This window comes from Ixodes scapularis, unplaced genomic scaffold, assembly GCF_016920785.2.
Source record: "Ixodes scapularis isolate PalLabHiFi unplaced genomic scaffold, ASM1692078v2 PGA_scaffold7__128_contigs__length_106722199, whole genome shotgun sequence".
NCBI lineage: Eukaryota > Metazoa > Arthropoda > Arachnida > Ixodida > Ixodidae > Ixodes > Ixodes scapularis.
The window spans coordinates 83,178,010-83,191,326 of record NW_024609882.1 but is presented as its reverse complement, the minus strand read 5'-3'; positions in this window follow the sequence as shown (position 1 = coordinate 83,191,326).

Below are 13,317 nucleotides of genomic sequence, written 5' to 3'. Positions count from 1 at the left end.
ACCACATCCAATCACGAGCCACTTAGAAATTGCCTGGTATTTCACTTCAATAAACGTTACTGAGTGACTCATCAATTTTACATTGCAAAGAAAGCCACGACATACTGGCTCTTTGCAGTGTCGAAACTACAGAAATTATGCAGCGCATTTTGACGAGGAGCATTATTCGTTCATCCTTAATCAATGTTAAGCATGTCATAGTTTATCGTGGAACGTGATTGGACCTGGCTGCCCGTAGCTTTGGCCTTTAGTCCATCGTAGGATGAGACGAAGTATAGGCAAACGGCGAAAACGACAGCCCCAGAGATCCCATCAGCGTGACAGAGAAAGTCACGTGACAAATTTTCGTCCAAACGTTTTTGTCCTACGCGTCCTACGTAGAGAGGTCACGCTGGGTCACGCGTTTCGCTTCACCCTTTTCATTTGCTTAAAGCGGCTGTCACGCTCGCTGACAGCCACACGAAGACACAAAAGCAGGTGGGGAGGATTTGCAAAAGGCGAGGTCGAAGGTGCATCAACAACGCATAAAAAGAAAGTCCGCTTCTGCCGGTGACCTTGTCGCCTTGCCTAGTCTGTCAGCGTTAGGCTTCCATTGATGGCCTCAGAAAGATAATCTTTTTTCTTGAGAGCGAAATGGACGGGGTGGTTATGTTTTCCGTGCTTGTCGCCATCCAATAGGCCTCAATTATTTCTCTCCCCACTCGCTCGCAGTGGCCTCCCATGGCTGTCGTGCCGGTGAAATTAGGAGCACAAAAATACTCCAGAAGCCGGGCGAAGACGTGATAGATGTAATAACAAAAACCGCTTAACATAACAAAAATGACAACTTAATTAAACGCTTCGCCTCCAATGCGGGAGGCATCATCAGTAGAGCGCAGAGCGAGTGAGAGTCGCACAAAAAAGTTCGGCTATTTAGGCACAAAGTTCGTGTACAGGTCCGGCAGGGGGCCAGGGTTCTTGTTTACCAGCGATGAATCACTTCCGCGTTTGTCGTTCTGGATGAACCAAGGTTCGAGCAGCTTCCTCGGTCCCCACCTTTTATCTTTCGGCAAGGTCGATGCCTTGTCAAAGTCAATTTGGTGTCCTGACGTCCATGCGTGGTCGACGAGTTCGGACTTGAAGCGGGTGCCGTTCGTGGAATCGGCGACATCCCGTGCGTGATGAAAATAATCCCTGGATGTTTGTCCTTTGTCCCTCTTGTTCCCCTTCTCCAGGGATTATTTTCATCATTCTTGTCCAGCTCGCTTGCACCTTTGCATTTAATTGCATTATAATTAATCCCGTGCGTGTTCTTTTAGTCTTGTTTTTCTTATTCGTCCCGTTTCTCCAATGTAGGAAGCGTCACATTCCTTGCACTGCACCTGGTAGATCACGCCCCTTTCTGCCTCTGGCGGGGTCGGGTCTTTTGGCTTGGAGATAACATTGGCAATTGTTCTGTAGGGTTTGTATACAGTTCGTACCCCCAACGGCCTAAAGGCGCGTCCCAATGCCTCCGAAACCCTTAACGTACGGGATGCACACGACGTCACGTGTTCGTTCGGCTCGATCCGGGCGCCGACGGGACATTTGTTTCTTAACGCGATTGATAAGTCGGTCGGGGTAGTTACGTTTCCAAAGGCTCCCGCACATGGCTAAGTTCTTGATTGCTAAGTGTTGAGTTAGATGTGACTGTTTCTGAACGATGAAGCAACGATCTTACAACTGAGCTTTTGTATTGAGTAGGGTGATGAGAGTGGTAGTCAAGAAAGTTTTGTCTGTCACACGGTTTACGATATACGGATGTCTCCATCTTAAAGGAAGGTTCACTAGTCCTATGGACACGTACATCTAAAAACGGCAAGGTACTGTTTTTGTTATTACATAAATTAGGAGCGCAGCCGGGACATTTTCTCCCGTGAATGACGATCGGGTGCTTGAAATCCGAAGCAGTTCTGTCGGCGTCCATTTGATGTTCTCGGAGTCGGTCGTTGAGGCATCGCCCCGTTTGTCCGATGTACCTGGTCGCGCAGGACAGGGGGATCGCGTACACTTCCTTCGCTTCCTCTCCTTCCTCCAAGATTTCTCTTTCCGGTACTCCAACGGAGTGGGCAGGCTTTGAGCTTGAAGCCGAAAATAAAGTTCGCTCTTTCTTCGTTTTTGCGTTTCTTCCTTTCCTGCCCTCCTTTCCTCCCTTCACCGCCCTTCGCCACCTGTTTACCGCCCTCCCACGATGGGTCAACACGAAGAATGGATTAGGAGACGCCTCCGTTAAATCCGGCCATAGGAGGCTATGATCCGGCATAACCCGCGGAAGAGGGGGCCTGCTGCTCCACTAAAAATTATCTCGCTGCTCAAAAAAAAAAAAAAAAAAAAAAAAAAAAAACGTTGCGGGCAGCGATTGAATGCGCTTTGCCGGATGCGCAACGCTCCGTCCGCCTTGAACAAGCTGGTATGCATTGGACTAACATTTTTCGAAGCGCGGCAGGTTTAGTGTAGGTCCTATCATATGGTCCTGCAAGACTTCCTTGTCCGCCACAAGCTAACCAATAATACAAGGACATAACGACGGCAGCGTATTCAAACAGTGTAAAATAAAATGTATATAATATTTATATAAACTGCTTGGCTTTCAAATTTTTAGCGCTGCAAATAATCGTAATCAAAATGTTTTTATGATTGAAGACCCCTCGTCGTGCATCGAACCCAAAATTACGCTTACGTGAAACATGATTCGGCGCGGGAGCGGCTCGAGTCACCGTAAACATTTTTTTTTTTTTCAACGTGGATTTTGTTTTTTAATCTAACTGAGGTACCACTTGCAGAACACGAACCGCATACTTGGAAGGTATGAGAACTTATATAGCTGGTTGAGTGAATGCAATACTGTCGCATTCGTGGAAGCTCGATCTGTTGATTCGAACTTCATCACATCACACGCACCCATTCTCCCTATTCCTCTTTACCCGAGTCATAGTCGTTCCCTCACGATGCAATACGAGTACAAGTAACGGCAGTTTATGCAATGTTGACGTTACACAGCCGTGTAGAAGCGCTATAGAACGAGCACATGCATCGAATTTCGGTACACTGATTGATTTCTGTCTTCCCGCCGTGACATCACACGAGAAAAGCGATTTCGTTAAGTCTGTGAAACTAGGAGCACAGAAATCAAGATATAGTCCCGTAATAAAACAACGCGAAATGGATCTCTGCAGCCAATACCCGTTCGCGAGGTGACTAGGCAAAAGCATATATTACCTCCGTGCCTTTACCCTCTGCGCACCGCCAGAGAGAGTCATACAAACTCCTTTGCGCTATTATCAACACGATTGCGTTTGCAAGCCGGTAGTTTGACTCGGCTGGAATTCGTCGCTTTTGGCTTTCATAGCTCTCTATGAAACCAGAAAGGTAGATACTTTTCGACATTGCGTGGGTTTGCCCGGGGCCTCCAGTTATTTACGGCCAAAATCACGAATCCCGGACAAAAGCTCACCGGACAAAAGCTCACCGGACAAAAGCGCACCCATTTTTTCACAGACCCGGACAAAAGCTCACCCATATTTTCACAGACCCGGACAATAGCTCACCACGAGAAAATTTCATGTTGGTCTTAACACGAGTGCGGACAACTGAGGTGCATCCGTGCGACACAAAAAGGCAACGATAAATTAAATATGACAGGCGCATGGTTTGTTTATTTTAATAGAAACAAGTTTCTTTATTGATTGGTTAGAAGCGAATGCAGTCCCCCACTAGCTCCAGCAGTCTTGGTAGATCTCGATGTACATGCAAGCCCTCGCAAATATTTCTAAGACGATTCTGCAGGTGCAGAGTAATTTTTCGCACCCGCTTTACGGTTGGCTCACATCTCCGGGCTTTTGTCAATGCCGTGGCAACGAGCGCCTTATTTTGCTGTAGGCATTCAATCAGCCTCAAGACGCTTGGATGGGAGTAGCACACGAGCTTCTGGAACCCGGTACTCTATCTTTCGCAGGTCTTGTTCACCCGGTCTTTATCTTGATGAGTGGTGTCGTACATATTCCACCGTACCGGGGTAAACTCCGGTCGCCGTCGGCGCAGAGTCAGGCGAAGGGAAGGATTCGCTCTGGGTGCCGCCACAGATGGAAGAGAAGCATAACGGAAGCGGCCGTTGACCAACGTGCAATCAAAGTAGTCCAGCAGGTAGCCGATGTCACCGATAGACTTTTCCCTGGTGGTTAGTTCTTGTGGAACAAGCTGTGGTGGAAGGAATCTGAGCCTATCTAAAATCCCGCACAACTTTCTAAACTGGTCATCTGTCTTGTACTTTTCCAAAAAGCCGAACTCCCGTTCTTTCGAAGTATTTTTTAAAAAATTCGCAACTCAATGGTGGATGAGGTACAAGTTCTACTAAAAATGGTTCAATGTCCATTGCGTCCGCACTTTATTTCAGCCCGTGTTTCGCCCGGGTAGGAAAAAAAAAAAAAAAGAAATCGTGGTGAGCTTTTGCCCAGGTCTGTCAAAAAACGGGTGAGCTTTTGTCCGGGTCTTTCAAAAAACGGGTGAGCTTTTGTCCGGTGAGCTTTTGTACGGTGAGCTTTTGTCCGGTGAGCTTTTGTCCGGTGAGCTTTTGTCCGGTTACCGAAAATCACACTACAGGCGCTTCAGCAATGTTCACTCTGGTCGACACACGTGCTCTTTAAAAATGCCTGTCGTCTACCCTTTCCCAAAAGATACTTGAAGAGTCAATCTTAGAGACCAACGGATAGCGAGGCCGAAATTATGCTTAGACTTCAAAGAAATTATACACGAACTCAGCCCTGTTACGTCACGGCGCGGTGGTGGTACGTCGGTCGCACTTCCGGTCTGGAACTGTGGGCAGAAGTCCCCATGCCAGACGTGCATTCCTGCGTTGTTTTGAAAGGAACCAGACAAAAACCTGCCTTCTCCTCAAAACGCCGCGACTGGGGTCGTACCAAAAGTGTCGAGAAAAGTTTGAAGGTCAGTTTTCACGTGCTCGGTTCGTGCGAGGATCTGGATATGTGCCGTGAAAAGGGAAAAGCAGACGCCGTCGGACATTGATTGCTTGGGTGGGAAGCACTTTGGGTTGAATTCACGGATACTTGTGGTCATCAGATTTATTTGTTTTATTCCAACATGAACGCGAGAAAACCGTCAAGTTGTGCGGACCACCTGCGGATTACGTTCAGTGCGTCTTCAGGTTGAAACAGCCTTCTGATCGTTCGAACGGTCGTCTGTTCTTTCAAACGTTTCTGCTTGTCGTCTGCTCTCTTAGACGACGCCGGCCCGTAGACCAAATGTTGTCCCGGTACTTGCGATGAGAAGTAAGTGCAGGCCTCAAAAGACTTAAATTTGAAGGTTGGTAAGCAGGCTCGATGTAAACATTAGATACATGAAGATGTTGATCATTGTTACCAGGGACCATCACCGACTTGTTATGCCTAATTCACTTGGTCCGATTCTGCTTGCGATTTTCAGTATCGACGTCGACCATCTCAGCTACGGTTTACGCTTTTGCAGCCCGAGCGGCGTCGCGACTGAAAATTGCGAGCGAAATCTCATCAAGCGAGTCAAGCACTAGCGTACATACTGCGGCGTCCACGCGGAATGAATCGCCAAAAGTCACATTATTCACGCGATGTTTTGCGGTGTAACGAGCCTCGGTAATTTCGCTGACGCCGCTCAAGGAGTCAGACATCACCAGGAAGACGTAGAATAAACAATGCGAACGCGAAAAAGGGCAGGGGGACTCACGCCGACGCCAACATCGCATTTCAATGGTTTGTTTATGGGCGACGGCGAGCTTCTTGCTCACACCCCCATCGCGCATGCACGGCGCCAACGGCGTCCGCTAGGGGCACTTTGGTTTGTTTGTAAACCTGAGTTGGTGTATAACACAAATTTGGCGTCGTCATTCCCAAACTGATTGCCGGACGAAATTCTCTATGCGAATTGCAAGCCAGGGTTGGTAATAGTAACATAAGATACGTACGGCAGAATTCCCTGCCATAAATAAAATTATTTGGCTAACGCCAATGTAACGCTAAATAGGTGCAAAGAGTTTTGCGATAGAAAGCGTAAACCGAAAAAAAAAGAAAAAAAGACTGAAGAAAAGAAGAAATAAGAAAAAAAATCTCTGGTGACGTGGCCAAAAAATTCGTGTTCATGTGATTTTTCTTGTCACGTGACCAAAAAAAAAAACGAAAAAAAAAGAGCACGAGAAAAAAAAAACATCTTCTGCCCGGTTTCGAAGCTAGGCCCTGTTGATCGTGATAGTAGCGCGCTATCCGTTGCGCCAACATAACTTTTTTTTCTTTCTTTATTGCAAGTTGCGCCAACGTAACTCTGCCTGTAATGCTCACGCATTTTCCCATCATAGCAGAAAGCTTAGTTCCTTCGTAGTTTTTCATGCATGTGTAATTTTTATTTGTGGCAAGAGTTCACGCTCCAGAATGCTTTTAGAGTTTTGGAGCCAAACGAGTTTTCTTCATCCGAGTCAGCTTCTAGAGCCAGTAGACCGCACTGGGTCGTCCAGCTGATCAAGCAGCTATTTTCAAATTCTCTGGCGTGCCCGTCCTCGCATCCGAGGTCACCGTTTTACAAGCTTATCTTTCTTCCACCTGTAGCCGGAACCCCCACGGCAGCTTTGTTCCGTCCCCACTCCCTCTCGAGAGGATGACTCGCCCCGAGGCTAATCCCCTTCTCTAGACCTCATTCCATCCAACGGTGGCCCTTTCCCTCCCCGTCCCCCAGCTTCGGGAGAGAAGGTTCTTCCCTGCAGAACGTCCCGTTTGTACAGCGGCTTTTAATGTTCAAAGTTTGTCCTGTCTGTATCGTCCCTTTTGTGTCTCCACTTTTTAATGTTTAAAAAGTATCAACACGCTAAAATAGTACAATTTCCTGGATTCCATTTTCGTTTCCCAAGTGAGATGCGGGAGCCGCACCACGGAGCCCCGGTCGTTTCGGCGCTCTGTCACTTTGTTATCGCTAGGATTTGACAGTGCTCAATCACAATGGAAGACACGCACAGAGCCACGCTCGCTTTTGCAATGCGCCGCCTAGTAATGATATCTCTTGTGGAGACGTGCGCACATCCGTCTTGCGCAGTGTTAGCTCAATGGCAGCACTTCCTGTAAAGGCGGATTCACACCGGAGATGTAAGCAGTCGCGCGATCCAACTAAATCGCATCGCAAAAAAAAAAAAATAAGAAAAAATGTGATTAGCTGGTCAATCTGGCGTGCGCAATGAGCGAGTCCAACGCCTTCGTTGGCGGGTCGCTTCTCAAAAACTCTCGCTCCGAACGCCGTTGGTTGGCTCGGCCACTCCGCGACTAGAGTGCATCACAAAAAGTCGGGTCAGCAAGAAACTGCTCAAACCCCGTCACTTTTTGCCCGCGATGGTCGCTTTTGCGATGAAAGTTACGGCGGGACTAGATCGCATCGCCGGTGTGAACGCGCCTTAATGTCGAACCAGTCTCACGGCGCGTCCCGATATTGGCTTGTGTACCTATGCGCGAGTACAACATCTGGCAGAATTTGCGTGTGCAAAGCCTGCTCCAGCCGCGTCAAAACATTCAGCCAACCTTTGGACTCCAGAAATCAAGAGACACCCAAAATAAGATAAAGTTGCCAGCCGAAAAAACTTGATTTCTATTTAATTAGGATGAAGACCACCCTGTACATCAAATACCTCATCAGCGGTACTCCAAGGCAGTAAGCCTAGTTCTGGCACTTGTTTGGCAACTTTGGCCCGTAGCTGCCAGATGAGAGCCGAACTATAAGGAAGCTAAGCCTAACTTGGGCACTCGTTTGGCGACTTCGGCTGAAAGATGCCAGAGGTGAACCAAACTACAAGGTAGTAAGCCTAACTCTGGCACATTTGTGGCGATTTTGGCCCGAATGTGCCAGGTGACAGCCGAACTGCCAATAAGTGAAGCCTAACTCTGGCCTTTGTTTGGCGATTTTGGCCCAAAAATGCCAAAGCTCTGCCGAACTACAAGGTAGTAAGCCTAACTCTGGCACATCTGTGGCGATTTTGGTCCGAATGTGCCAGGTGAGAGCCGAACTATCAAAAAGAGAAGCCTAACTTTGGCATTAGTTTGGCGATTTTGGCCCAAAAATGCCGAAGATCTGCCGAACTTCCGGGCAGTAAGCCTAAACCTGGCATTTGTTAGGCGATTTAGGCCCGAAGATGCCAGACGATAGCCGAACTACCCGGCAGCGAAGCCTAAGTTTGGCACTTGTTTGGCGAATTAGGGCCAAGGTACCCAGACTGTTGCCAAGGGAGGTCATGTTTGGCACTACTTTGGCTTCTTCGGGCATTTTAATGCCCTAAACTGCCAGACGCAAGCCAAATTTTGGCCCAGAACTCGGTGCTGCCTGGGTTTACATGGGAAACCTAGCGCGAAAAACCGAGCAGGGGGTTGTAGTTGGGTGTTAAATAAAACGATACAATTGTGACTGCAGCAATTCCTTTTTAGCACGTGTGAAGTGTCTTATCGGAAGTGCCCTGGCTGAGTAAATAAATTTACATAAATAATGCCATCCTGATTATGTTCCTGACATGAAAACTCTGCCGTCTTTTCCGGCCCTCCCCGCCCGTCCCTCCCCCCACTGCCCACGCGTCCAAAAATGATTCAAGTTTAAATTAATCAAAACTGGATTTAGGGTGTACGCAGCCTGAAAGCGTTATGCAGTGTCCCGTTGGACCGAAGGCATCAAAAGGTAGCAAGCAGTTCAGATAGCAGCCTGAGAAATGCCCAACTTGGGCGAAAGTGCGGTACACATGAGGGCCTAAATTGGGCCCAGTTAGGTTTTGCTCCATGGCACTTCAGTGCCAAACTATGTTGCCGAACTATAGCCCTATAGCTCGGCGATAGTAGGGCACTACAAAGATTGGCTTTTTTCTGGTCCTGCACAGTTGTGCCGAAGTGAGTGCCAGACTGGAGCCATAACCGCCGAAATAAATCCTAATTTGGGGATTCGGGCATGCGAAAGTTTGGCTCCTCTTTGGATAGGCACTGGAGTGCCGAATAAGTGCCAAAGAAATAATAATAGCTTTATTTCCAACAATGAGGTACAGTGTTGGTGGGGCTTGGGAAAAAAGCTGCCAAAACAGTTGACTGGTCCCGAGCCCCAAAATCAGCAGCGGAAGAAAAAAAAAAAAAAGAGGTCAACAGCAAAATTACATCATACATCAACAAGATGTTCAAAACAGAAAAGTCACAATAGCACTACTTCATATATAACAAAAAATGAACATATAAACATGCCATTCACATTCGATCAGTTTGGCTAAGAATTATTACGTTCCTAAGGTTATCTGCAGATATATTTTCAAGCTCGATATGTTGCGCACAAAAATAGTTGAGGGTGGTTGGAAGAGTAAACGCCGCGGTTTCAAGGCCGTAATTAGTTCTAAAAAATGGGACCACCCAAGATTCTGTGATTCTTGTTGGATATGCATACACTTTTTCTTTTAAGTCAGCTAAGTTCACAAGATGCCGTACATTCATACTCATTTCAGCTTTATATTTAACACATAGGCGATATCGATACAAGTTAAACGTTTTAACTACATCTAGCTGGCTAAATAATTTTTCCGTTGGAAATTCCGGTGAAACATTGCAAACGCTTCGTAGTATTTTTTTAATAACAAAATCGTTTGTAGATTTGTATGATTGGTTGTTCCACAAATTAAATGGCCGTAATTAATTTGTTAGTAAAATAGCGAGTCATATATTAGCAACTTTATTTTAAGAGGCAAAATATATTTGTGACGATACGCCAGTCCAACAATGCTAGACAGTTTTGATGTAACAATTTACATGAGCATCCCATGACATGTTCTCTGAAAAAAAGACACCTAAAGTTTTAAATGCTGGTACCACTTCTATTTTAGAAGAATTAACCATTATATCCTTGTCTATATTAACAATTTTACCCTTCGGACGAAACAAAACAGCCTTTGTCTTATTCACATTTATTTTTAACCCATTATACCTACTCCATATATTTACCTTTCCTAACGTGACGTTTGCGTTCTCAATAAGCTCTGCGGGGCTATCTCCATTAAAAAACATGCCCAGAGGCCTACCGAAGTTTGGAATTTCTGCCCTTTCACACGATCCAGAAGAACATTTATTTAAATAGGGGTTGGTAACACTATGTATAGATGTCATCATATCTGTACTTAAGCAGCACGGCGATGCTTAGCAGAGTCGTGCCAGTACCGGCTGGAAGTCGGTTCCACTACCGCTTAAATTTCACGTTTTACACCAGCATTTGATATCCGGCTCGTATTACCGTAAAATCGTTTTGCCCCGGCCTAGTGTTTGCGCAATATCGTGCGAATGCTCTGTGATGCGTCTGCTCCGTATTGGCTGGACGTCGTGCGGGTCTGTGTTGTATGAGACGTTGGATATCATTTGTTGCATATCAATCACCATACAGGGACGAACAAAAACATTTAGATCACTCCCAGAAGTTCATTAAAACACCATCACTGCACACAGCTTATTCTCGACATATTTTCAAAGGTCATTATTTTCTGTAAAGCTAAACGTAAATTATAAAATACAATCATCAATGTTTTCATGCCAAGAAAAACTCATAAATTAAAAAAACACCCAAAAACGCGGAGATTGAAAGGAAAGCAGAACTGCTATAAGAAACATGCTTGTAGCGCATTTATAATAAAAGTGCGATGTCATGTAATCCTTGATAGATACAAAATCCGACTTGGGCAGCCCAAAAACACAGTCGAGAAATAAGGTTGGCCAGATTCAACTGACGTCTTGTCGACGGCAAAAGAAAGTTGTCGAAGCCCGTTCGACGGGCTTCGAAGCCCAAAGCCCGTCGAAGCCAGCACAAAAATTCCAAGGACTCCGTCAAAGAAACAAACAAAAGACACACAAAAAAAATGGTCATTACCGAAAAATTGGCATGGATGCATTCCGGCCGTTTACAACGAAAACCACGGCCGCGTCTCCAACGCACGAAAACAACAAAGCACTGTAAAGCGCATTTCGGAAACCGGAGCTGCGTGGCCTGCCTGATTCTACAACTTGGCAAACGGCGAAAACAACAACCCCAGAAATCCCATCAGCGTGACATAGAGAGTCACGTGAAAACTTATTGTCCAAGCGTTTTTGTCGCGTCCTGTGGAGAGAAAAAACAGGAGGAAAAGGGCGGAAACAGCGACTGTAACTCCTTGCTGTGGACGCGCTCCCCAGGGGAGGGAGGAACTCGAAAAAACAAAGGAGCATGTCTACTTCTTCCTTGTTCAGTTAGCGCATAGATAGAGCATCGCACTACTGGTCAAGTGGTCGATGCGCGAACTCTGGATGGAGCGCACTGCTTGTTTTGTTTTTGTTAAGTTTGTTTTTAAGATACCAGAACAAAAATAAACAAACACCGGCTTGATGGAAGGAAAATTAGTCCTTATTATCCACGGACGCCAAGGAAAACTATACAAACATCCTTGCTAGGAACTAACTTTATCAGGACACTGTTTGTAAACAAGATTTGGGTAACCAGGTGGTATCTAAGCCGTTTACGAAGGGGCCAAAACGATAAATTCGGTCCCTCACTTGTTGTTTTTTTTTTCTTTTTTTTTTGTGTCATCTACGAAAATTAAGCAGTAAACACATCCATCATAAACAGTTAAACTTTCAATCGATGCCGACACTGCTACATACTGTGGGCTTAGAATGCGGCTGCGATCAGCTGCGATAGCGACGGGATCTGGGCCTCGGAAACTTCGACCGCCACATATCCTGTCCCGGCTGCGTCGACTGCTAAGCCCTGACCCTTGCTGCGACCAGTACACCCCACGGTGCAAAGACTACAACGCTGTGACGCTACGAGGACTGCGAACGAGTTGTGGTTCTTTGAGGTCCCTTGTTCCCGCCACCGCTTTGTAGTGACTGTGATGTGTTTTTTATCTGTAAGTCTTCTGTGGAACGTTTGGGGTTGTCACCCCTTACCGTTTTCCAACCGACCATCACCTTAATTCTGTGCTTCCGGGGCTGTAGATGGCCGTGCTGCCGTTCTGAACAAAGACACGAACGGTCGTTGACGTTCTCTGTGTGCATGGGCGCCCGTTCGTCACTGTTACCGCTTATCCTGTCAACCGACCATCACATTAATTTTATATTTCTTGAGCTACAGACGGCAATTCTACTGTTCTGGACGGAGGCGCGAATGGCCGACGACGCCTTATGTGTGCAAGCGACTACAGTACTACGTTCTTACTGAGTGTGTCAACCCATGATCGCCTTGTGTTCAGTTTCTCCTTGCATAACCAACGTTGCTATGGCAGAACTGCCAGTTGTAAAAGTGGTCGAGACCCAAGATGCGAACCGTCGCCGATGGCACCGTGACTCCCAGTGTGAACCGGTGATCATCTATTTTTTGGTAGGTTGGCTCCGCGCATCACCAATATCGCTATGGCATGTCCTTCTGCTGTGAAAGGGGTTGTGAAAGAAGACGCCAAAGTCGCCGAGCTCACTTTTTGTTTCGCAGGAAGTCGACGTATGATCTTTGCTTGAACTATTCTATTTCATGTTTCAGCGTATTAGAGAACCATATGTGCGGTTACTGTGCAGTCATTTTATCCGGAGAGAGTGTTGTGAAACTGATCGAAACCCTAACTACAAGCGGTTATCTGCGCATTGTTTTGACTGCCTCTTCCAGCTTGTTTCTTGTAGGCATAAATTGGTAGAGACATGTGTGTGAAAGTCCGTCTTTTTATTATTCCCGATCTGGGGATTGTGATGGGAGCTGTACACCAGCTGGCCTGTGCATTCACATTTGCTTCGTCGTTGAAGTACAAAACTGTTCTTTCTTCTTCTTTTAATTCCCTCGTTTCATCCCCAAATCCCTTACCACCACGCAAAGGAGCTACCCGGGACAAACAAACCAGGATAATCTCTGCTTTCCTATTCTGATTTTTCTTTATCATCTTAAGCCAATTTCTGGTGGTCTCTTCCTACGTAGACTGCTGGTAGGCAAACTGTGATGTATCACTATACAATCGATGGATTTCCAGCGTCACTGTGGCAAATTGCACAGTGGTTGTGAAGAAGATCACCAACATTTTCTTTTCAACGCTTGCGGGCATTTTCAGCCTCAGCAGTGGAGTTTTTTTCAGGCAATATCCAAACGGATGACTGTTGCTTGGTTTCGAGAGCACAGTGAATAATAAACGTTTTCTCGCTTTTTGCAATAGCAGACAATTACTCTTAGGGTTGCCACTTTGGAATCGGTACGGCATTCCTTGGCACCATTCGACCCTTGCCTCGTTTTAAACTTCTGTCAAATTTTGAGCGGCCCAAG